The 23329-nt window shown below is 43.1% G+C and overlaps 1 protein-coding gene across 2 annotated transcripts in view; it reads right to left on the bottom strand.

Annotated features, from left to right (window-relative positions):
* Positions 1-23329, bottom strand: part of PRKAG2 (protein kinase AMP-activated non-catalytic subunit gamma 2) — a 389933-nt gene that overhangs the window by 180333 nt on the left and 186271 nt on the right. The gene's annotated exons all lie outside the window — the stretch shown is intronic.

The raw sequence follows: 23329 nt of genomic DNA, 5'->3' as shown, positions 1-23329 counted from the left end.
CACCCAGCTCTGGACAGCTGGGACCCTTGCGCGTGCTCAGAGACACGGCCGAGGTAAGGAAGCTGAAACCCGACCACTACTGGACAAGAAATCCATATTTTATTCTGATTGCTCCCCTAAGTATTTCTTTTTTTTTTAAATCCTCTATACAGTTCCAGAGGTGTGGGCCTTTTTATTCAGTGCTAATACTTATGGTCTTTTACCAAGGCGCAGTTACAGTACAGTCACAGGACAGTATTCCTGAGCAGCTCAAAAAGATGCCCCAGAGGATCCAGTGAGGCACACCCCCTTGTAAAACCCATAAGCAATAGCACTAAATAACAAGGCCCAGATCGCAGGAACCGCATGACGGATTATTAACTAAAAAAATACTCAAGGGAGTAACAGGAATAAAATAAGAGCAAAGACCGGTCACTTTTGGCCTGGTGACAGGTCCTCTTTAAAAGACATTATCTAACCAGAGTGTATGACTATGTGTATATCTCTCTCTCTCTCTCTCTCTCTCTCTCTCTCTATATACACTGTATATATTGCATTTCAGTAGCTCCAATTTGCAGTATTATATACATCATAAATTGGAGCTACAGAAATGTAATTTTTTTGGTTTTCCTTACACAGACACTGACATTTTTTACTCTCAGTTCTTCAGTTCTACCTCCCATTTTTGCATCAGTGTTAACAGGTCCTGTTGATTGTCAGAAGTGTTACCTCTAAGCCGGGCAATCAAAGGAGAGAATGAGAACAACATACTAGGGAGGTCAAGAAACTACAGATATAGCTATCTTCAGGGTGAGGTATTTTTACTTCCATTTCCAGAGAGCTCAGCTTGGAGGAATGAATGGCTGTCACCTTTGCCAAGGCTTCTCATGAACCCTCAAGAAACTGTCACTTTTTGCCTCTTTGTATTTTTTTTTTTTATTTAAGAATACATTTTATAAAAAAACATACTAATTGCATTTAATATATGAAAATTTCAAGGGGTTTTCCAGGACTTTTAAATTGATTAACCTATTCTTAGAATAGGTCATCAGTAGGGTTGAGCGGACCTGTGGAAGTTCGGTTTTAGTTTGGGTACCAGAACTGTACCCGAACTTGAACCCGAACCCCATAGAAATCAATGGGGACCTGAACTTTGCAGCTGGAAAATCTTTCTCTCCACCCACAACTGTAAAATGGACTACCAGGAGAAGTCCGCGTTCGGAGTTCAGCACCGGACAGGTACGAACCCTGAACTTTACAGTTTGGGTTTGCTCACCTCTAGTCATCAGTATCAGATTGGTGGGGCCCAACTCTTGGTACCTCCACCAACTAGCTGCTTAAAGGGGCTGAGTTGCCCCATTGAGAAATAGGGCCCTTTACACAACATTCTTTGCCACATTCAGTGGTCCTGCTCCAGCTTCCATTGGAACCCAATGCAATCCAAGATTCGGACATATGCGCCGACGGGGCCATTGACTATAATGGTTCAGGTGTATAACTTTCAGGCTTATATGCCCACCAGAGGCAAATATCCTGACGCAAGATGCAGTGTCTGCCTCCACTAGGCGTATACGCTCAAAAAATATGTATAACAGAGCACATATTGACTCTGTCGGCATCACTATAGTCGTTGGCGCATACACCCGAATCCCGGTTTGCGGGGAGTTCGGACGTAAGCCCTGACAGGATCACTGAATGTGGTGAAGAACGCAGTGTGAAAAGGCTCTTATGAGCTCTTCATTGCTTACCAGGTTCAGCGCCTCATATTGCGTAGTGGCTGTGACTGGTACTGCAGCTCAATGCATCTTAGTACCTTTTAACAATATAGGATTGAACTGCATTACCAGGCGCAGTCACTACAGGCACTAAGGACCCCTTCCGTCATCTCATTGATGGGACCCTTTAAATGGGTTTGCAACCCCAGGGCAAAATTTCATCCACTCAGTAGAACATTGAAATGTGAGGACTGCTCACACCAGCTAGCAAAGCCAAATCTAACAGTATATAGTACTCACTGTTAATATTTGGCATGCTGCACTGCTTGCTGAAAGGTTGCCCAAGGGTGGAAAACCCCTTTAAGGAAATATTACGAAAGTATCTTACAGAACAATGAGAAGGTAGCTCTGTGAATATTTTGTAATTTCATTTTAATAAAATATTAACAAATATACTGTCAATATTGGTGCAAAGCTCTCAGAATCCTTCACTTTCCGTTCACCAGGAATAATATAGTAAATAAATACCAATTGGAGAATTTACTGTAATAACCAATATGGGATGATCCATAAAATAGAAGAGATGAGTCGCCCTCTAGTGGATATTAGAAGAATAGCACTGTGTGAGAGATTAGCAAAACCGATGATCAATCTTAATATAGATATCCTACATGCAAAACATGGATTTACAATTATCGGATACTCCGGGGCAAACTATTTCTACTTGTATTTATCGCGAGCCCTTGTCGGACACTACCATTTTACATGCAGCAAGTAGTCATCCCAAGCATGCTGCTCGTGCCATACCTGTAGGGGAATTCACAAGAATTATGAGAAATTGCAGTGACCTTGTCATTGCTGCATGTGACACTGAAAATTGATATGTCGGATTGAGTGATTGTGGCTATCCTCTTCACTGGATGTAAAACAGAGGGAAATGCATTGCACAGACTTAAAAACATTCAGATCTTATTAAGTATGATGGAGCTTGTCTTTCTAGGACTATGCACCCACAATGCGTTTTTGGTGAGTTTTTTACACTGCGTATTTTGGAAAAAATGCAAGTGACCTATTTTACTGAAAAGGAACCTGTCAACAGAAATAACGCTGTTAACCTTCAGATATTCGGGTAATCTGCAGGTTAACAGTGTTATTATGCTGCCCGGCGCCTGCACGCAGCCCAATGCAGCGGGGAGAAAATTAACTTTATTCTCCCCGCTAGCATTCGGATTCAGTCATGGGGGTGTTGCTGGTTCAGTCTTCGCTCTGAGTATACAGAGCGGCTGCTGTAACTGCATCCTCGACCCTGACTGAGAGCTGAGCCTCAATGCAGAGGGAGTGTCAGTCAGTGCCGGGAGCGCAGTTACAGCCACCGCTCTGTATACTAAGAGCGATGACTGAACCCGCGGCGCCCTCGACTCGACTGAATCCGAATGCAGGCGGGAGAATAAAATTCATTTTCCACCCACTGCTTCGGCTGCCTGCAGGCACCGGGCAGCATAATAACGCTGTTAACCTGCAGATTATCCACATATCTGCAGGTTAACAGAGTTATTTCTGGTGACAGCTTCCCTGTAATGGGTGCAAAAATGGTGCAGAAAATCTGCAACATCAAAAACTCACCAAAAGCTCATCGTGGGCATATGAGCTAAAACTTCATCTAACTCTTTGAAACCAGTTTTGTCTTTGCAATACAGTTCCAAGTTCTCTTCCATCAAACGCATTAATAAATATTTGCCCGTTTTATATGAGGACAATATTTTTGCTTCTTTGCTACACAGTGGACGTTACATAGTAGCTATATAGGCCCCATCTTTGGGTAACATAATTTCTCCTACTTTTTTTAGCAATATGTCAGACAAAAAGAAAACATGGCTCGAATATAAAGGTTTTTATAAATGCGGAGCCAATAGATGCAAAACTCGCACACATGCATTACAGTCTACCCAATTTGCCAATGCTAATAATTCTCATCATTATAATATCAAACAATATATAAAGTGCAATTCTGAAAATGTAGTTTATGGAATAATATTCACTTTATGCTGAAAACTTTATGTTGGTTGCATTTATGAACACCTTAATGATATTACCAATGCATGCAATCCTAATCACAATGTGTCTTCCGCCGCTAAACATTTCATTCAGAGTCATCCCGAGGATCACATCACATTACTATGTCACACGATCCTTGTGGCCAATCAGCGCTGGCTTTACTCTCCTCTCCTACGGACGTAATTGACTTCTGGAGCAAGTAGGAACTGCAGCTGCTCCCTCACTTCTTCCAGATGTCTTGATTTGTTCAAAAGCGGGGAGAGTGAAGGCAGCACTGATTGGCCACAGTGATCGAATGACATAATAATGTGATGTGATCCCCGGGAGAGTGAGCATCAAGATTCCTGTTTGACCACTAGTGGCTGCCATTGTTCACCTTAATAATTGTGCAAGTCCACTCCTTACAACTGGAGGCTGCTGCTGTGTTCTGCAATTGCCCTTTACTAAGATGGCAGATTCTGAGCCTGTGGAATCCATCTTGTTTCCTGTTTGGGCCTACTTAAAGCCGCATGGATCTCTCACTCATTGCTTGAGTATTGCGTCTAGCTGTTTAGTCTAGTACCAGACTCCAGCTCTTGGACTGCCTTACCCAGACTGTTCTCATCTATCTATGGATTGTTCTCTACAACTCCTTTGATAACTCCAAGAAATTCACCTACCGCTTGCTGTTCCTGCTTGTGCTCCTTTGGCCACTGGAATCCAGCAGTGCTATGCCAGTATCGTAACAGGGAGGCTCAACGCCACTGGAACAGCGCCGGCACCGGAGGTGAATATAGGTGTCAATCATTTTACTGGGGGCAAAGATGTTGATTGAGATGGGGTTGTCTGAGTAGTGAACAACCCCTTTAATCATGGACTGTACACTGATGACATCCATGTGCGGTCAGTGATTTTCAAGGATCTATAAATTTGTATGGTTGATTTTGATCCGTGTCAAAAATTGACATGTCTCTGGATTTTTTTACGTATACTCTGTCCACAAAAAAAGACACGGACATGTGAACAGCCCCATAGTCTATAATGGGTACATGTTCTATCTGAGAAAACCACAAATATAACACATAACTGAAAAACAGACGTCTGAATGAGGCCTTACTCTAGCAGACCTTGGATCAAAACTAACATATAAAATGCCAGTCTTGATGAATTCAACCCATGTGTAAAAAATAAAGTTAGGCCAGTCTACCAACATACATGCAGTGATGTCCTCTAGATAAATCTGGGCTTCACGAATAAATAGCTGTGATTGTAATCAGAATCCCTCCGAAAAATAAGAGACCAGTAAGTAGGAGCTGAAATTTAGGGTATGTTCACAGATTTTTTTTTACATGGTTCTGCTCCAAAATTCAGATCAAAACCATTTCAAATACTTTTTGAATCAGTTTCTTATTCACTTAAATGGGAAAATAAGTTGAGAAAGAAGGTTTTTTTTAAGTAAAAAAATGCTACAAGTCTTTTAAGAGGAATTTACTTCAGGAACATTGTTTTTTTTTGTCAAGATATCCAAGTTTGGAGCGGATTTCATGAGAAATCCATCTCAAAGAAATTACTTTTTTCTGAATTGTGGCTTTTAAAGCCTTGTCAGAGAAAAGTGTTCCACAGACTCATATGAACAGAACACTGGATTTCATTTTAATTAAAATGAATAGGAACAGCATTTAAAGAAGGTTCTGAGGAGTTGAAGTTTCTGAGGTGTTTCCTAAAAAAGTGTGTGAACATTACCATATCCTAAAGACATTTATGCTTGAAAAAAATGCTCTACTTAAAGCAAAACAAAAGCCCATACAAAAAAGTAGCAAAACCACAACAAAAAAGCACCAAAAGCATGTTTATTTTAAGTGAGTTATAGGCTGTGTATTCCGCCGCGGAAACGCTTAAAAAACGCATGGTAGAAGGTGTGCCATGCTCCCCAATGATAATCCGCATGTGCTGTGCACATGCTGCGGAAATTTCCGCTGCGGATTATCATTGCGGAAAAATCCGCAGCACTACCAATTATTTTGAGGAATCACGGCATTTTAGCCGCCATTGACTTGCATTGGACCGCATGTCTACATGTGCACATGCGGATATCATGCGGTTCAATGCGCGGATGGTACCCGGGTCTGGAGAAGAGGAGACTCTCCTCCAGACCCAGGTACCATAGAACCTGTAGTTAAAAAAGAATTAAAAAAAAAAACCAAAAAAACAACTTATACTCACCTTTCCGGCGCCCCCTGGTCTCCTCTTAGCGGCGATGCTGTCTCCTTGGCTTCCGGCAGTGGTCTGCAAGGACCTTCCGTGACGTCATTTAGTCATGTGACGGTCACGTGACCGCTGACATCAGTGGTCATGTGATGGTCGCGTGACCATCACATGACTAAATTAAGCCATGGCAGGTCCTTTTTAGAGCACTGGGAGCTGCCGAAGATACTGGACGCATCGCTGAGGAGACAGGGGGCCATCTGAAGGTGAGTACAATGTTTCTTTTACTTTTTTTTACTATTGATGCTGCATTTGCAGCATCGTAACTTGGTCACACTATATAAATCCATGCCGGTTGCATGGATTTATATAGTGTGACCAAGTTGTCAAGCACTTTCCAAGTGATGCTAAAATCGCTTGGAAAGCGCTTGATAACCCGCATGCGAAATCGTATGTTAAAAACGCTTCACAAACGCTTCTACCTGGCAAAAAAAACGCATGTACAATCCACATGCGTTTTTTCTGCCAGGGAGATGCAAAAACGCTCAGGAAAAATCCAGAGCATTTCTGCATCGTGGGCACATAGCCTTATGGCATGGATTTTTTCAGCTAGAAAAATCCTAATCCAAACTCAATGAGAACATACCCTAAGATTAACGCTACACGTCACCTCTGGCCGCTAGATGTCGCTGCTACACTGCAGCACAATACAAGTGAATGTGGTTGCATTGGGACCCCGAGGCTACTGCTTTTGCGAGAAAAAAAAAAGGAAAAAATATTTAAACCATTCTTCGGGGGCCGTACAACTTGAAAATTACCCTGCTATATTTTGTAAAACATTTAATTACCTCACCCCTAATGTGATGGCTGGAGCTGCTTCTCGTTAATGTGGCTGTGATGTTAGGTGGTATGGATAATGTTGCTACTCGCAACTGCTTCTCCAGATTTGCGTCGGTCTGGTGTGCAGGCGACTCTTTGCAATGATAAGTTTTGTAAAGAACTCAAAGCAGTAAGTTCTTCTAAACACAAATGTATATTACACTGCAGGTCTCCTCACAGTGGGAAATTCATGACGGCTCATGTTATATTTATAGAACTCAAGAAGTGGGAGATTAACAGTATATACATCACATAGGAGACAACAAAACTGCTGTATATACATCACATAGGAGACACCAAGACTACTGCATATATATCCCATAGGAAATCCTGAGATTGCTGTATACATCACATAGGAGCCACACAGGGGCTGGAGTATATACATCACATAGGCGGCACAGAGACTGCCGTATATAGCACATGAGACACCAAGACCACTGTCTATACATCACATAGGAGTCATCAAGACTGCTGTGTACACATCATATAGGAGACATTGAGGCTGTTGTTTTCATCACATAGGAAAAACCGAGACCGCTGTACATACATCACATAGGAGACAACAAGACTACTGTGTATATATCACATAGGAAACACTAAGATTGCTGTATACAGCACATAGAAGAGACCGAGACGGTTGTATGTACATCATGTAGGTGACACCATCTACATCACATAGGATATACTGGGGCTTAAGTATATACATGACAAGAGACATGGGGGATGCAGTATATAAATCACAGGAGGTATGGGGCTGGGGCATATACGTCACAGTAGACATAGGGCTGTGGTATATAAATCACAGGAGACATGGGGCTGGGGCATATACATCACAGGAGGAGACATAGGGCTGCGTATTATACATCACAGGAGGCAACATGGAGGCTGCTGCTGTGGTCCTTGGTGGGACGGGAGCGCATCGCACTAACTCCGCCCATGAAGTGCATCCTGACGCTGGCACTGGCCAGGACGTAATCTTTAATTGTACGTGCTGTAGTGTGCTCACGCTCACAGAGCAAGAAGAAATTAAAGGGCCGGCTGGTATCAAAACGCAGCTGCCGACTCAAACACTGCTGTCCATGGGGATCTGCCAGGGGGCCGGAGAAAAGGTCATCGAGGGCCATAAACAGCCTGAGGTTCCCCACCACTGCCTTAGGGTCACAACACGACCCAATCATTTGTATGGTGCTACAATGTAGCAGTGACACCTAGCGAATATTGGTCGTGCGACAGGTATTGTGGCCCCAGCCTGAGGGATATCTCACACTACCATATATAAAATTGGTCCCATTCTCATCCAGGAGCGTGGGACGATTTTTTCTCACTTGTGTGCAATCGTTTTTTTTACTATTAATCTTTTACAGGACCATTCACAGTTTCCTATGCTACAGAATTGTAATGTATCCGTAAAAATCGGATGTTATACTGATGGTACGTATGGCATGTGATTTTTTTTTTTTGTGCACTGTCCAATTTGGGAGTGAAATCCCAGCATGCTGCAATCTTTTTCTCATTCCAAATACAGCTGAGAAAAAATTCACAGATCTGCACTGCCTCATTGAATAACATTGGTCTGAGCACAATCTGATTTTTTTTATTGAATTTGCACCTGTCCAATATATTCGCAAGTGTGAGCGAACCCTAAAGGTAGAGGAAGGCTAAGTGCCCAAGTTGCGGAAATGAAGCATATTTTTTACGCTTCTCCCTGGCGGGAAAATCGCATGCGGATTTTACATGCGGTTTTCCCGCCAGGTAGAAGCGTATGTGAGGCATCTTTGCAGCGTCTTTGCATGCATTTCCGCATGCGGGTTATCAAGCACTTCTCCAAGTGATTCAAGCATCACTTGGAAAAGTGCTTGACAACTTGTTCACACTATATAAATCCATGCAACCGGCATGGATTTATATAGTGTGACCAAGTAATAGTTAAAAAAAAAAAATAAAGTTTATACTCACCTACCGATGCATTCTGTGCCCCGTCCGGAGTCTTGAGCGGCTCACGCTGTTGTGTGCAGGACCTTCGGTGACGTCATTGAGTCATGTGATGGGTCACATGATTCAATGACGTGGCAGGTCCTTCACACACCTCGCGACGGCGGGAAAACACCGGGAAGACATCAGAAGATAAGTATAAACTTTATTTTATTCTTTTTTTTACTGGTTCTTTGGTACCCAGGTCTGGATGAGAGTCTCCTCTCCTCCAGACTTTGGTACCATCCGCATGCGGAAACGCAAAATTAATGAACATGCTGCGGATTTTTGACCGCAGCATATACGCTGCGGAAAAATCCGCAGCATGGGCATTGACATTGCGGAATGCCATTGGGGACCATGGGGTGCGGATATACATGCGTTTTACAAGCGTTTAAGCTGCGGAAATTCCGCATCAAAAACGCTTGTAATCCGCAACGTGGGCACGCAGCCAAAGTGAGCAACTTTCTCTCAATTACATATTACTGTAGCCATACTGCCCTCTTGTGGTAAAAGAGAAAACTGAAAACTTTCATAAAGTTTGTCGTTATGTTACCAAGATTATAATAATCACTTCAATAATACTTTTAGGCTATGTTCACACATGTTTTTGTTGTGGCTTTTTTTATGCTAATTAAAAGCTGCTTTTTACAGTACCAGCAAAAGCTATGAGATTTCAGAAATCTCGTGCACACTAATTTTTTTTTCCTGACTGACTTGGAAAACTGATGCATTTTTGAAAATTGCTGCATGTCAATTCTTTTCAGAAAGCAGTAAGTAAGTGCAAAAATGCAGCAAAAACGCAGCAAAACCGTTACCATCAGTTTTTGCAGCGTTTTACTTAAAAAAAAAAAAAAAAAGCAGGTACAGCAGGATGTAAAAACCCATTTATTTTTGGGATTTTCCCAAGTTTAAACCAAAATGTCTTGGTCTCCTCGCATGAACTGTTGTATTAGTACAGTTTAAAGGGAACCTGTCACCAGGTTTTCCCATATGAGGTAAGGCCAGTAACTGTAAGCCCTCATATACAGCATTCTAAAATGTATATAAACCTCCAATCCGGCCTGCAAGACAAGAAAAACACCTTTTATTATACTCAACTACAGAGCTGTTCAGTCCGATGGGCGTCTCTGGTCCGGCGCGGCGCCTCCTCTCTTCTTTCGATGCTGTCCTCCTTCTAGCTTTGTGTGGGTGACGCGTTCTACGTCACCCACACAGTCTCCTCGACATCGCGCTCCTGCGCAGGCATACTTTTCTGCCCTGCCAAGCGCAGAGTAAAGTACTGCAGTGCGCAGTGCAGGAAAAGGCCGAAGAGCGCAGGCCGAGAGAAGTACGACTGCGCAGGAGCCTGTTGGAGGACACTGTGTGAATGACGTAGGACGCCTCATCCACACAAAGCAAGAAGGAAAATGGCAATCACAAGAAGAAAGGAGGCGCCAGATCAAGACCAGAGACGCCCATCGGACCAGCCCATTGGTGAGTATAGTAAAAGGTCTGTTTCTTGTCATGCAGGCCGGATTGAAGTCATATGTGCAGCATTATAGAATGCCATATATGAGAGCTTACAGGTACTGGCCTTACCTCATATGGGAAAAAACTGGTGACAGGTTGCCTTTAATTAAATTAGTGATATGTGTAAAGTAAACAACGCCCAACCAGCTTAATGCTCTGCCAATGTCTTAGGTAAACGACGCCCGACCAATTCAACTCCCCCCCCCCCCCCCCGCTGTTTTTACATTTGCAATTGTGTATTTTTTCATGAACTCATATGACATTTTTTATTCAGAATAGTTAGCGTTTTTTCAGAAATAATTTTTTTTTCCACTAAATAATTTGATCAAGTAGCTGTTTTTTCCAGAAATGTTTTATGGTTTCACATATGTCTTGCATTGGTGGCCTAACACCTTACGTTGTTAATGCTTGCATGGTGGAAGCCAAGCTGAAGTTTGGGATCCTGAAAAAGGCAGCAAAAAGGCAGCAAGAAAAACTAAAAAAAAAAGCCAGCAAAAGCTGCTTTTTGTCTGCAGCTTTTTTACTGCCAAGAAATCAGGTTTTGGCTTTATAAAAAAACAACAAAAAAGCAATGTGTGAACATAGACTTAAAATGTTTTTAATCCTTTCTTACACATGATCGGACTCACTCGCATATTTTTAGTAGCCAAGTAGAGTATCATAATGTATTACTGCTGTATATATTGAATAACAATCTCATATCCTCTGTTATGTTCTCTAATGTTTTAATGTTTTCATTTCTTGTGAAATGCTAATAAACCTTAACATGTTTAGAAAAAAAATCTTGAGAAGCTTGAGGAACAGACAGTCTGTAAAAAGCTCATGATAATCCACTCCTGTAGGCAACATCTTTTCACTTTCCTCTTGTAGATCAAGAGGAAACCAGACTAATAAGATTTAGAATTCGCTTTAGTGCTTTAAACACTGACGTTTGCCCTAAAACTCAGGACATTTGTATTCCCCTAGAAATGATAATCTTTACTTAGGTCTCTGCATTATGACATCCCTCTGTTATTCCTCCTGGAAAAGTTTAAATGAATCGACTCATTGGACTACATCTCTCCACACATGAACATACCACGTTCAACAGGGAAATGGGAACACCCACATGTGAAATTATTTTTAAATTGCCAGGAAGATTAACGGAGGAGCAGCGCAATGCAAAGTTCTAAAAAAAGGTGCTGCACAGTTATTTTATTGGGAATACTACTAAAACTGTAATTTCCAGAGAAATAACATTTCAAAAAGTACATGGGTCAATAAAGAAGATTAATTAAAGGGGGTTGTCCTGCACTTGCAAACATTTTCGTAATTCGCGCAGGGTGGGGAGAAAAGAAAAAATGAAGTATACTCACTTCTCACAACAGTGCTGCATCAACATCCAGCAAGCGCATCGCATGAGTGCTGCAGCCAATCAGCGGCTGTTGAACAGCTGTCGTATAGTGGAAGAAGCCGGCTCATTAGGGTTCCAAGTGCAAAACAGTGGTGGGCATCCTTTTTTTTTTCTTTTTTTCATTTCTCCCTATGGACAATCCCTTTTAACGATGAAGTGGTCCTCCTCATGATTATGGCAGAACTTATGCTCCCACTATGAATAAAACTCATTGCCCTGACATTTGGTCATGCAGACTTTCTTCAAAATAACTGACAATTTGCAAATAACTATTTGACTAAGTGCCCACGATGCAGAAATGCTGCAGATTTTTTCCGCTTCTCCCTGGCAGGAAAAACGCATGCGGATTTTACATGCGTTTCTCCTGCTAGGTAGAAGCGTTTGCCATGCATTTCTGCATGTGGGTTATCAAGCGCTTTTCCAATAGATTTTAGCATCACTTGGAAAGTGCTTGACAACTTGGTCACACTATATAAATCCATGCAACCGGCATATATAGTGTGACCAAGTAATAGTTAAAAAAAAGAATAAAAATGGTAAAAAAAACGACGTCACCACATGACCACCGCGAGACACGGGGAGACTGGACGGAGCAGAGAAAACCCCGGGGGCCATCGAAAGGTAAGTATGTTTATTTCTTATTTTATATTCCTTTTTTTAACAGGTTCTATGGTACCCGGGTTGGATGAGAGTCTCCTCTTCTCCAGACCCGGGTACCATCCGCACATTAAATCGCTTAATATCCGCTTGTGCACATGTAGTCATGCGGATATTAAGCGATTCAATGCAAGTCAATGGCGGCAATTACGCCACGTGTCCGCAAAATTAATGGACATGCTGCGTATTTTTCCGCAATGATAATCCGCAGCGGAAATTTCAGCAGCATGTGCACAGCACATGTGGATTATCATTGGGACCATGGGGCACGTATTACCAAGAGTTTAAGCATTTTCGCTGCGTAAATTCCGCAGCAAAAACGCTTGAAAAACGCATAGTGGGCACGCAGTCTTAACCTCTTTAGTACGATCAATTGTTAGCATTACTGGACCGTGCACACCCATACAAGTCTATGAGTGAGTGTGAAACATCAGACTGCACTCGGATGACATCCGACATCGGTGGACTCAGACAATGGAGAAGATTTCTGACCAAATGACTGGTGGTCTTTTATATGTGTAAGAGTACAAGTATGTACATTTTAAATCATATCTGTCACTAGATATAATGATAAAACTGCATACATTATTAATTAGATATCTTACACCTGATGAGGATGCAGTATTTACTTTGGAAATATTCATCAGAATGGCTCTATGATCCTGATACGTACATGAGCATGTTAGGAGTCCAGGTATAGCTATATCAGGGAGAGGAAGGACTTTCAAAAAAGGATTATACAGTTATTCTGACATGGCTTTTCAAAGTAAGTACACCAGCCTCATGAGGTTTGACGAATCAGTTTAATAATACTGTTTGTATTTTAAATCTTGCGATAGTTCTGCTTTAATGACAGATCTATAATTTATATTATACCACGGCGGTATGATATTAAAGTTATAGTTCATCATTACATGGTGCACAGATGGTCAACGCTGATATTATAAATGATTGTTTTATTCAAATGGTAACTTTAATCTTACAGCAAAAACGTCTCCAGACTCAAGAAAGGTCAAGTGACGAAAATGCCTTCCTTGAACTGACAGGCAGGCTGTGCTAACAACCAAATTTACAAGGTGAACGTAGATGGAATTTTTAAGCAGCTAAGAAAAAAGTATTCCCTTGAAGGGCTCATTCACATGTCCGATTTTTCACATACGAGTGCTATTAATGATTTTCACGGATAGCACTCGTACCTACAGTATGTTAGTCTATGGGACCATTCACATGTCCATGATTTTTCACAGATCAAAAAGTCCACAGAAAACTGGTGAGACATGACCGATTATGATCCGTGGATTGGATCAAAATTGGCAATGCAAGTCAATGGGTCGGTGAAAAAATGCAACTATTACATTTAAAACCATCTGATCACAATTAGTAAAGATCAGAAAACCCTTTTACTGGCAGCCCTACAGAAAATTAAAAATAAATTTCATTAATGCAAAAAGGCAAACTCAGCTCTGTAAAACTGAAAACATTTCCTACAACTGTGCATTGTTACTGAACCAAAGAAGTAAAGAGGTTGTCAGACTGGCTAGTTACCTAGGTAAGGAGTGCATGCCTGTAGCAGGCTCTATGCTTTAGGGCCCCCCGACGAAGCCCAAGCGAAACACGCGTAGGGGCTCCTGTTTGCTTGACCTATTTTGGCACTGCAGCACTTTATGGGTGAGTTTATTTGTTGCATACTCTATTTTGCCTTTCTGGACAGGAGGCCTTTCTGGCCAATAATGGAATTACATTTGTATTAATCTATCGTTATAGGGACTTTACAATTGACTATAGATACTTTCCTTATATGGAATTTGTTCCCTTTGCTTCTTAGCCTCTCCAGGTGTCCAGATACCCCATGTGTAACATTACATGACACAGTAGTGCCAAATTCGTCACACGTTTGTGTCTTTTTATCCTTCACCCTTCACAATTACGTGTACAACTAACTCTGTTTTTTAATGGATTTAATAAATTTTATTACGTTTTACATACATTATTGTTTCTTTGATTGCTTTTTGGGTCACTACTCCTTTCTGTTCAGTATTGTTCCATATATTTAGGGTCTACAAGCATGGGTCTGGAGCTGTCCCCGTGCACTTCTCCGATGCTGCAGATGCAAAGCTGCCTTTCCTAGCAGCATAGCATTCAAACCTATCATCATTGGAGTACCAAAGTTCTTTTATCTGTTATGAATCAGGAGCGTCTGACTCCTCCACACTCCTTCGATTCAAGACCAGTGGTTTCTTCCCAGTCTTGATGAATCGGGCCATGGTATCTATTATCTAGATGACCAGGCAGTAAAACAGCGGCTTTTTTAAAACTTAGAACTGCCTACAAGTAAACCATTTGCCATGTGCATATCTATGTGTTACAGAATTATTTTTTTTTAGAGAGGTGTAACTGTTAGAAAAACTTGGGCTATAATGAAACATATACACGGTAACACGATCTCTCAACTATCTTGTATCATTATAATACTACTGGTCTTAGGGACCTTGGAGATACTCTTAGGCAACAGCAGAGATGTCAAACTTAAACACACAGAGGGCCAAAATAAAAAACTCGGACAAAGTCGCTGGCCAACCAATATACAGTAAATTGGGCCCCAGATAGTCCTCCATACAGAATAATGGGCCCCACACAGTCCTCCATACAGAATAATGGGCCCCACACAGTCCTCCATACAGAATAATGGGCCCCACATAGTCCTCCATACAGAATAATGGGCCCCACATAGTCCTCCATACAGAATAATGGGCCCCACATAGTCCTCCATACAGAATAATGGGCCCCACATAGTCCTCCATACAAAATAATGGGCCCCACTGTCACGGGTGTGTCGCCACGAAGATCGTCACGATTACACAGCCTGACTTCTCGCAGCTGACTTTTTGGTGCTTTGTGTTTTCGGCAGTGAGGGAGTTAATTCTCTCTCTCTCTCTGTGCTAGACGAGGTCCAGCCTCGCCCAGCTGCAATCAATGCTGCTGTAGTGAGTCTCCTTCAAATACCTGCTGGTCTGTTTGGGAAGTGTCGGTGAAAGCATTTCATACAGACTTACAGAGTGGATCGTGGTATTTGGAGTTTCTGAGATAAGTGTATTTGGAGTGTTTTTTCCCTTCCTCGCTTTATCATTTATCTCCTTTCCCGTTGGTGTTCCCTCTGTTGTAGTTGTGTAGTTTTTGTATGCAAGGTGGTTTTGGTTTTTCCCTTGTACTGTCTCGTTCGTCTAAGTACTGTGTGTGGGCATATTATTACTTGTCCTCTTTTTGGTTGTGATCGGGGTCCTTCTCAGGACTAGATTACTTAGGTGCAGGGATCCTCAGGAGGTAGGGGTTACGCTGGCGGCCTGGACCTCTGTACCTTTAACAGTACCTCCAGGTTGAGGGATTAGTCAGGGCCCCAGCTTAGGCCCCCTACCTCCAGTATACAGAGACAGCGTGACACCCACATAGACCTCCATACAGAATAATGGGCCCCACATAGACCTCCATACAAAATAATGGGCCCCACATAGTGTTACATACATAATAATGGGCCCACATAGTTCTCCATACAGAATAATGGGCCCCACATAGTCCTCCATACAGAATAATGAGCCCCACATAGTCCTCCATACAGAATAATGGGCCCCACATAGTCCTCCATACAGAATAATGGGCCCCACATAGTCCTCCATACAAAATAATGGGCCCCACATAGTCCTCCATACAGAATAATGAGCCCCACATAGTCCTCCATACAGAATAATGGGCCCCACATAGTCCTCCATACAGAATAATGGGCCCCACATAGTCCTCCATACAGAATAATGGGCCCCACATAGTGTTACATACAGAATAATGGGCCCCACATAGTCCTCCATACAGAATAATGGGCCCCACATAGACCTCCATACAGAATAATGGGCCCCACATAGACCTCCATACAGAATAATGGGCCCCACATAGACCTCCATACAGAATAATGGGCCCCACATAGACCTCCATACAGAATAATGGGCCCCACATAGACCTCCATACAGAATAATGGGCCCCACATAGACCTCCATACAGAATAATGGGCCCCACATAGACCTCCATACAGAATAATGGGCCCCACATAGTGTTCCATACAGAATAATGGGCCCACATAGTCCTCCATACAGAATAATGGGCCCACATAGTTCTCCATACAGAATAATGGGCCCCATATAGTCCGCCATACAGAATAATGGGCCCTACATAGTCCTCCATACAAAATAATGGGCCCCACATAGTCCTCCAAACAGAATAATGGGCACTACATTGTCCTCCATTACATTGTCCTCCATACAGAATAATGGGCCCCCATAGTCCTACATACAGAATAATTGCCTCACATAGTCCTACACACAGAATAATGGGCCCCACATAGTCCTCCATACAGTATAATGGGCCCACATAGTCCTCCATACAGAATAACTGCCCATATAGGGTTGGTGGTTCTGGTGTCGCGGGCCAAATATAATCACCGTGCGGGCCAGAGTTGGCCCACGGGCCGGAGTTTGTCACGTATAGGTTACGGGGTCCAGTTGCAACATCTGTGCCTACTACAGTTACAACCCTGATATGTACAGTAATGTGTTATCCATAACGAAGGCTTCTGTTGGGCTATCTCGCTCCTTCATATAAATCTGAGCTGGGTAGAGAGCAGTTGTAACTCAGCCTATTCATAGGTGATAGTCTCTGGTACAAATGAGAGGTGTCCACTACCTCCAAATCTTCGAACACTAGATCTCTCTACCACAGTCACAAATACTTTAAAAACATTAGATAAAACATCACTTAAAATACTTTATCTTTCACAGAATTTGCGTTGGAGCTCTGATCGTTAGTGCGAAATTGTCACTAGACTCATTCTACCAGAACCATCTATCAACGTCAATGGCTGTTCACTCTCCCCAGTCCCGAAAGCTCGCTGCCTTGGGGTAACCCTGGACTCTGATCTCTCCTTCAAACCACATATCCAAGCCCTTTCCGCCTCCTGCCGACTCCAACTCAAAAATATCTCCCAGATCCGTACATTCCTCAACCACAAATCTGCAAAAACACTAGTACACGCCCTCATCATCTCTCGCCTCTACTACTGCAACCTCCTGCTCTGTGGCCTCTCTTCCAACACTCTTGCACCCCTCCAATCTATCCTAAACTCTGCTGCAGGACTAATCCACCTGTCCCCCCGCTGTTCCCCGGCTTCTCCTCTCTTTCAATCCCTTCACTAGCTCCCCATTGCCCAGAGACTACAGTTCAAAACCCTAACCATGGCATACAAAGCCATCCACAACCTGTCTCCTCCATACGTCTGTGACCTAGTCTCCAGATACATACCTGCACGCAACCTCCGATCCTGCTCTACTCCCCTCTAATCTCTTCCTCCCACAATCGCATACAAGATTTCTCCCGTGCATCCCCCCTACTCTGGAACTCTCTACCTCAACATATCAGACTCTCGCCTACCGTGGAAACCTTCAAAAGGGACCTGAAGATCCACCTCTTCCGACAAGCATACAACCTGCAGTAACACTCACTCCACCATACCACTGCACGACCAGCTCTACCCTCACCTACTGTATCCTCACCCATCCCTTGTAGACTGTGAGCCCTCCAGGCAGGGTCCTCTCTCCTCCTGTACCAGTTGCCGTCACATTTTGTTTAAGATTATTGTAAATGCTCTTGTATGTATACCCCTTTTTCACATGTAAAGCGCCATGGAATAAATGGCGCTATAATAACCACGGGAAGCATGTATCAGAGCCTGGCTGCTCAATAGCAGCCAGAACTATCAGGAGACAATATTTTCCTTATGGTACTCAGCTGGCTTTTCAAATTATGTTTTCTCTAAAATGCTTCATCATTTCAGAGAAATTAGAAGATCAGCGTGCACTCGGTCAATGATTCAAGGTGATGGTGGAACAGAGTGTATAACCCCTAGACCAAGGAAGGAGTAATTCACCACATACTCTTATTCCAAATGATGTTTATTTCAAGTGAAATTTGTGAGGCAGACGTGCAAAATATCAGAGGTGCTGGGAGATATGTGACAAAGATATGTTAGGACGTTTCGACCCCTTCAGGGTCTTTATCACAACGTCGCTGAGTCTAAGGAGTCTACGAGGCGCTCCCGTGCCAAACACAGCTGAATTAGGTGCAGGAGCGTCCTAACATATCTTTGTCGCATATCTCTCAGCACTTGTAGCAGAGTTGTATATGTGTTCATGTAAAAGAGCTGTGTGTGATTGTATACATTGTGGGGTTATCATATTGCATGGGGGATTTCTTTGGGGGATATCATACTGTGTGTGGGGAGGTCTTTGGGCGCATCATACTGTGTGTGGGGACTATGAGAACATCATACTGTGGGTGGAAGAATACACTGTGGGGACATCCTGTGTACGAGGATATGAGGGGGCATCATTATAATGTGTGGGGGCATCATACTGAGTGTGGGGACTATGAGAACATCATACTGTGTGTGGAAGAATATACTGTGAGGACAGCATGTTTTGCATGATGAGCACAGTGGGTGCATTTTTCTGCTTGTGAGAGAATGTACTTTGGAGACATCATACTGTATTGGGGGCACTGTGGAGGCATTGACGCGCCCAGGGGATGGGGAAACGACTCGGCGCCCGGGCCTTGTTGTTGCCTGACCTTGGAGGGGATGTCACGGTGGCAGGCTCCCGGGCCCGTACACTGGGGTCACTCTTTAAAAAGAAGGGGGGAAGTTATATGCTATAGGGGAATGTTCGTGACGCCACCCGTGGTGTCCTCTGAGGCCGGTGCTCAGGCAGCTTAGTTGGTGCGGCTCCCCACAGGTGGAGCAGGGCCTCAGGGCAGAGTAAGTGTAGGGATGCAGGACAGAGGGGACCCAGCTGGGTCAGAGGAAGGATAGGCACACACACGACAGTTCACTTCAGTACCTTTACTGGTGGTGTTTCTGGCACGGTCCAGGGTACTTCAGGGTGAAGGGTGCATATCAGGACTCTCCCCAGTGAGCGGGTGTGGGGCCTCCTGTTTCCTGCCTTTCTTTGATAAGTTTCTGACCTGCCTGGAGCTAGGCCTAACTTGGTCTCTGTCTTGCACCTGCTGACCTGGTGGTAGGGCCTTCTGTTGGAGATCATGCTCCCTGGTCTCTTGGGCCTCCGTGATTCCTGACCCTGGTATAACAGTCAGCTTTTGGTGTTCCTGGGACATATAGTTCGCCAGGGGTTCCGGTTATTTCTGCTGGATGTAAGGAATCCCTGCAGACACGGACCCGGTTTCCGGTAAATGGTTTTGGGGTGAGCTGATTAAGCTCCTCTGCCACCTATGTTGCTTGCTTACTCCACTCGCCTTTGGCCACGCTCGGGCCCTCACTAGGCTTCACACTGCAGCAGGCACACTGCGCTTCACAGCTCTTTTGGCGTCGGCATTGTCACGCTGTCTCTGTATACTGGAGGTAGGGGGCCTAAGCTGACCCTAAGCTGGGGCCCTGGCTAATCCCTCAACCTGGAGGTACTGTTAAAGGTACAGAGGTCCAGGCCGCCAGCGTAACCCCTACCTCCTGAGGATCCCTGCACCTAAGTAATCTAGTCCTGAGAAGGACCCCGATCACAACAAAAGGGGACAAGTAATAATATGCCCACACACAGTACTTAGACGAACGAGACAGTACAAGGGAAAAACCAAAACCACCTTGCATACAAAAACTACACAACTACAACAGAGGGAACACCAACGGGAAAGGAGATAAATGATAAAGCGAGGAAGGGAAAAAACTCTCCGAATACACTTATCTCTGAAACTCCAAATACCACGATCCGCTCTGTTAGTCTGCATGAAATGCTTTCACCGACACTTCCCTAACAGACCAGCAGGCATTTGAAGGAGTCTCACTACAGCAGCATTGATTGCAGCTGGGCAAGGCTGGACCTCGTCTAGCACAGAGAGAGAGAAATATTCTCCCTCACTGCCGAAAAAACACAAAGCACCAAAAAGTCAGCTGCGAGAAGTCAGGCTGTGTAATCGTGACGATCTTCGTGGCGACACACCCGTGACAGGCATGCCCTAGGCTCACTAATCTGAGCTCACCGAGTCTGGACTGACCTGACAACCTCTCTGGCTGCAGCAGACTTCACACAGACTTCACTCTCTGTGGACTCCAGACTGAACTGCCTAGGTCCACCTTCCCTTTTTATATCCCTATCTGGGCTCCCTCTGGTGGTCTGAGGTGGAAGGTGGAGGTGTATGAATGCTATGAGGGCCTCTTGTGGAGGAATCTGTCCATGCACCCCTCTGGGATCTGTGGCACCAATGCGCAGCAGGGCGCCACAGCATCATGCTGTGTGGGGGGATAAAAGTCGTACCATACTGTGTGGGAACACTGATCAGCCTCAAAAGGAATAATTTTATGTGTGGGCACATATAAAGGAAAGGGCGAGGCTAGGGTACAAGCTTAGTGTAGAATAAAAAAAAGTATGTGTCCCTCTTTCTTAATTTTCAAAGGTGGGAGGTAATAGGTTCCCTTTAAGTTGTGCCTCTAGCCATATATATTTTTTTCTAGTGTTGGATCATGTATTACATGTGGGCACAAATAGTTGAGAAATGGAGGTTGTTAGTTTTCGGGTCGATTATCTGCATGTATCCCACCATTAGAGAGTCACTGCCAAGAGTCTCTATACTGCAAATGAAGCCGTTCTCCACAATGATATATAATACCACATGCTATGGGATGTCTCTATCTCACTGCATAGTTTATAAGGTGAAAACATGTTTCAAGAAATCCTATTCAGTCAGGACTTGGCACATTCTAGCGGCAGACGGGGCAGCGCCATTGTAATACCTTTTAAATGATAGAGATTGATCCTCCGAGGTATTACCATTATGAAATTACACTCAGGCCTGTGAAGTCAACCCCAGTGCTGTCATCGGTGATGAATCCTGAAGCTTATTAAATGTAATAATCCTGGAAAGTTGGCAATCTGCGAGGTGTACACAAATAACCCCACAGCCGCTGTGAGCTTCTTACAGCACAAAAATCATTAAAAATTAATTTCAATACAAAGAGGCTTCTAGACGGAAAGCATCAATAACCAAAATCTAACATTATGTATTATAATGGTAGACTCAGTATGACTTAGTACTACAGGGCCTATGTAAGGAACATAATGTTCAGATGGACACGTCCTCTTCTTCATTATCAGATCATTATCTACAGGTATAACGGACAATCGGGTTTATTTAGATAGTTAGAGTGGTTGTCCGCTCACCAGTCATGTGCCTGATGACATGTAAGGATGCTCGTTCCCAATGCCCATCTAAACGTGCAGGTGATGACCAGATGAAGAAAAAAAATTATATTGGGTGATCAGATGGTTTCTGCCAGCACGAAAATGACAATATGATACCATATGGGGATAAAACGCTCGGAATAATGATCGTTCTGTTGTCAACGGGTTTTAGTCTGGCCATGTAAACTCCAAACAACTTTTATATATACTTATATGGTTGATTGGTGCTCATAAATGTGCAAGATTGGCCCTTCTAAAGTGGCCATTAGGCTCTGTTTAATGTCAGACTTGCCAAGGTATATAAGTCCTTTAAAGAGGGAAGATGGGCACAAAAAACCCCAATCGGATGATTTCTCCCTTTATCTGGAGGGGTGTGGGGGAGGGTGTTGTAAATATATATATAAAAGTTTAATCTCCCCCTTTTCTCAATTCAAAAATAAAGAAATTAAAAAAAGTTATTAAAATGTCATATATATACACCCCAAAATTGTGTGAGTAACATCTGTCATGCAAGAAAAACAAGACAACAACATTTGTCATGCAAAGAAACAGGCCCTCACAAAGGTCCCCCGATGGAAAAATAAAAAAGTTATTCTTGTCAGAAAATGGCAACACAAACCATTTCTTTTTACAGCTAAAATAATTAAAAATAGTACATAAGTTTGGTATTGACATAACCATACTGACTGGAAGAATAATTTTGCCAGGTAATTTTTACCGTAAATCAAGTGCCGTAAAGAGGAAATTTTTATAAAAAGTGTCAGAATTGTGGATTTATTATACAATTTCACCACACCTGGAATATTTTTCCTATTTTTTTAGTGCATTATATGGTAAAGAAAATGGTTTCACTCAAAAATACAATTCATGATGCAAAAGAAACTATTGGAAAAATAAGTTATGGACCCTTGGAAGAAGGGTTAAGTGAACACAGTACTTGCAGAGATGTTTCAGCCCCTTCAACAGCTGATCTCCTATGGCCACCTCAAATTTGCAGTATTTGAAGCAGGTTTCTCAGGTAAGCCTAGAAACTTATCTGACATCATCACCCTAGATCTTTTAAGGCCAGCTTAGGCAGATGTCAGATGCTTGGATATTAAGTATTGTCCACAGTCGCCTCAGTTTGTCAGAAGATATCTTCTACTACACTTTGCTTAACCAGGTGTCTGATCATTTTCTTCTGCTACTCCTGACTGTCATGCTATATTCAGACTTAATTCCAAGCTCAGTCCAGCTTGCTAGGTGTTGTTCACACCTACCTCTCAGCTTACAAGTTACTTCTTATTATTAACTTGTTCTGCTGATACCTGACCTCTGAAATCAAGGTAACACATCTCTTCAAGTGAGACTCCAGTTTGCCTGTACATCACTTATTTCCTTGCTAAAAGTTCCAGTTTGCATACATCTCTGCTATTAATCATTGCCTTGCTGGAACATGCAGGACTGCATTTACTTCTCTGTTATTCCTGTGCTTAACCATTGCACTGCTGGAAGATACCAGACTGCATTCCTATTTTTAACTGCTCCGATGTTAGAAGACACTAGCTTCCTATATAGTTACGTATTTTTCGGGTGTGTATACACACACCTGGCTCTGCTTCGTCTGTGTTACCTGCTCCTCTTATTTGTCTGCTGTCCTGCAAATCCTGCTCTCCTGGTCCTTGCTGATCTATGTGTTGTCTGTAAAGAAAATCTACACTGCA

The sequence above is a fragment of the Phyllobates terribilis genome, unplaced genomic scaffold (assembly GCF_046119375.1).
Source record: "Phyllobates terribilis strain yellow unplaced genomic scaffold, ASM4611937v1 Scaffold_4__5_contigs__length_816908805, whole genome shotgun sequence".
NCBI classification, from domain to species: Eukaryota; Metazoa; Chordata; class Amphibia; order Anura; family Dendrobatidae; genus Phyllobates; species Phyllobates terribilis.
Note: the sequence above shows the minus strand (reverse complement) of the source record. Positions and strands in the feature narration are given on the sequence as shown.